Consider the following 4,163-nt stretch of genomic DNA (forward strand, 5'->3'; position numbering starts at 1 on the left):
AAACAGTGTAGATTAAACTTGGAATTACTATTTTGTACTGATAAGTATAAGGCTCAACTCACACTTACGCGACTCAAGTCGAAAAGAGACTCGACTCTAGTCGAGAGCATGTGTTTTCAAATGGTGACAGTCGCGGAGACTAGAATCGACTGGTCCGAGTGTCACCATTTGGAAACACATGCTCTCGACTAGAGTCGAGTCTCTTCTCGACCTGAGCCGCTCAAGTGTGAGTTGAGCCCAAAGGTGTTAAGTCAGTTTTCATGATTTTTCAGGAGAGCAAAAACAAAGTTCAAAAAATGTTGTATGAAATAATTTATGAATCATTATGTAATGGAAGCAATTGAAATAGTATTATTGAAATTTGTGAAATTAGAACGTAATATTTTATTTGCTGGCAGCCTAGCATAGGCTACGGAAAGCTTGCATTTTTTTCAACCGATGGACGAGGTGAGGATCTTTCTCAGGGTTGGGAACTGCCTAGCTTGCATCCCAGCCTGGGAAAGATAGTTTCCATCCACTCGTCCCATCAACAGTTTCCGGCTCTTCTTCCCCCCTGCCGTAGTCTAGTTTTCCACGTGTAGGCCTAGGAAGAGTCGGACCTGAGACAAAAATTGCATTCTTTCCGTGCACTCTTCTTTTAACGGTTGAAGCGAACGGAGCGCGCTCGGACACAAATTCTTTTCGGAACTGGATCACCCAAATCATCACCTAATGGATTTCTTCGACGTCTTCATTATGGGTGAGTCCCAAAATTAATTCTACTCTAATGACACGGAGCGATCGAACTATGTTTATTTATGTTTTTGCATAACAATAGGTTGTTTTTTGTTTATTGTAACAGTCCAAATCTCATTCAATGTTCTTTTTTGTATTAGGCTAGGCAGCCAGAATAGAGCCCAAAATTGATGTAAAATTTGGTAGAGCAAATGTTTAAATATAACAAATTTTCGTAGAGTAAACCTTAGCTTTATTTAATCACGTCTACACTTTGGTAAAAACAATTCTTTAATATCTTAGCTACCCGAGATATTACAATGGTGGCAGCGGTGGGATTTGGCTGCAAGAATGCCAAATGCAAATTATTAGAGAAAATTGTTGCTTTTATGTTAATCAGAATTATCAATTTAATTATTAGTTGGCTGCCTACGCAAATTAAATACAGTGAATTGTATTTCGGAAACAAAATACAGTAGTAATTATGAAATGATGATATAACACGTTATTAGTCTACGATTAAATTGAAGGAAAAAATGTTTTCAAAGAATGCTGTTGCTTGTTGGCGTATCTCATGCGATAGGAGGATTGATGTCCGAACTTTTGAAGAACAAGAATTATCAATGTGGGATTATTTTCTGTGGAAAATAATCAGTGGAGAAATTAATTTATGGGAAAAACTAACTCATAGAAGGATTTTATTGAAATGTGTCTTAGAACAAAAGAATTTGAAAGTTAAGTAAATTATTAAAGCCTTGAAAAATATATTTTTTTTAAATTGTTTGGATATATTAGTATTTACATATTTGTTTCATTTATCGCGTTCTGGAATCAATATTTATGATTGCATACGGAATAAATAATTCTGTGAGAGATTCGATAATAAATTTAGTTTATTCACAAGACATTTTATTGTAATTAGAGTATTGTTTCAGTATAGTTCGTTTAAAGGTATAGTAAATAGTAATTTCGCAATGGTTATGAAGCAAATGAAAGAGGAATAACATATTAAATTGTAACAGCATACTGTGTTATAATTCATTAGTATGGGCGAGCATAGAGTCGAAAACACTGGCGAAGTAAGGGAGAAACAGCGAGAATACCCGCTTATAGACTGTAGCTTGGAAAAGAACGCGAAGTTCCGAACAAAACAGAGAGGAGAAGAACTAGTTGACGATCTATCTCAGAAAAATAGCACCGAATCTGAATCTACGGATGGACGTACGATGCGAAAAGCCAATAAGATGAAGAAGAAGAAGAGCAGAAAGAAACAACCAATAACCAACGAAAAAGCGTGTGAAAGGAAAACCAAGAGAAGATCACTCAGTGCGCCGGTTGGTTGCGCGGAACAATTTCCCTCTCTGGTTGATAAATTCCCTCCGGCCAGCGCTCAGGAGTTTCCCTCCAGCGGTAAGAAATTTCCCTTCGCTTCCTCGGAAGCTGAGGATGAGATGATGAGACCACCTTCTTGCGCTCGCTAGCGATAGCGGCCTCGACAATGACAGCGTTCGACGTCACCACCTCTCGCGGTGCCCAATAGAGCTGTATGACATCCTACCCCTAGACGGAGTATGCTCTACAGCAGAGTTGGAGAGCCTAACTGTGATGTCATCTGGAGTTGTAAGGAGTGCTGTCTGCTAGCAACATCATCGCCTTGCATGCTGATAAGAGGATCCTTCACACGTGCGGTACAAGCAGGATTTTATTTTATCTAATTCAGAGAGATGTTCCCAGATCCCCACTTGCAACGAGAAGTCAGAGAAGGTCGGCAACCTAACCAATAAATTCGGGTAAAAAATTTCTGGATCGAGTAGGAAATTCTTTGCTGCAGAGTTGTTTGGCTCTGGGTTAGCTGATTGCCACAAGAAGTGTGATGAAGAGATATGAAGAAGTAGAAAATTTTAGTAACATTTTTTTTGTAATTATGTTGATATGAAGAAAGTGATAAAAAAAACAAGGATAGTAGTATTTTGGCAATGCTGTTGGTAATTTGTTATTGAAACGCTTTTGGTGAATTTTAATGATGTAATGTGTTTAGTTTAACTGATGCAGTAGACTTTTTAGGGTATAGTTGTCATGTGATCAAGATTGTAATAGTTCTATCTTGTATGTTTCTGTATATCATTTGAGATGGAGTCCAACGAGTACAGAAGGTATCAAATTAATGACAATGCCAAGATGAGAAGAATATTTCTATCTCTCGACCTAGAGTAGCAGAGATAAGTAGTCGACTGTCGGAAGCAACATTGTTTGGTGCCCCAAGGAAGTCACACATGAGATGTGTGCACAGGTAACTGCCTAGGGTGTGCAGGTTACAACATGCATTAGGGTATGCATGAGAAAATCAGGAGCAAGTGAAGGTGTCACTAGCTCAAATATGAGACTCATCAACATGTGGCTGAGAGGAAGCACAGCTGTCTGGAACTGCAGAAGCATGGCTGTTTGGCAGGGAGGAAGCGTGACTTGTCTGGAACTGCAGACATGGAGGTCTGGCAGGGAAGAAGCACGGCTGTCTGGAACTGTAGAAGCATGGCTATCTGGCAAGGAGGAAGTGTGTCTGTCCTAAAGCATAGCTGAGTCGAGTATTGTTTGGTAGAGGTTTGAGCAATCCTTGGTGGGAAGGTGTAAGCCTAAAAGGACTTTGTTGAGGATCACATGCTGCTATACCCAGTTGTTGAAGTTTTATTGAAAATTCAGAGGATCCAAATTGTTTGTTGTTGATTAATTTTGTTTGTGAATTTTAACGAACACTTTTGTAATTGGCTACAATATCTAGTAATTGAGATTCATGTGAATTAGGTTAAGAATTTATTGTTTAGTTGTTGTTTGAAATATTCATATTCAATGGAGAGCCATGAACAGATAGTGTATTTTGTTCTCTGGATGTTTTGATTACAAATCGTATTGGTTGATATTAGAAGGATAAGATTAATTGTGTTGGTATAGTATTAAGTTGCTGTAAATAACTGGGCTGAGGAATGCAACTATTGAGTGGCAAGAAAAGGGTATCAGGGTCAGATATCTAACACTGCAAGGACACTGTACAGATGAGTTAACTAACAGAACATGAACCCGTTCCAAGACTGGACACAGCTGTTTCATCAGTTGCAGGTGCTATCGGCCTATCATGTGGAGAGATCATCAATCCACAAGGAGTATGGTTCCAGAAGAAAGCAGATGTCCTTATGACAGGTGACTATTGGAGGATCCTGGTAGTTATCAACATCACTGAAATCAGTCACGAACTCTCTCAACTACACGATCAGACCCAAGAAATGCAGAATGCCATCACCACTGCTTCAGAAAAAATGCCTGCACTACACATTCAAAAGCAAGCCTTCAGCAGCATCAGCGATATGCAGGATGACATCTCTGACTCCATTCGAACCCTGATGGATCTTCTCTACCAAGGAAGGGGAAGAAGGGGGCTGATCAATGCGGGAGGAAAA

This window comes from Nilaparvata lugens, chromosome X, assembly GCF_014356525.2.
Source record: "Nilaparvata lugens isolate BPH chromosome X, ASM1435652v1, whole genome shotgun sequence".
Taxonomy (NCBI): Eukaryota; Metazoa; Arthropoda; class Insecta; order Hemiptera; family Delphacidae; genus Nilaparvata; species Nilaparvata lugens.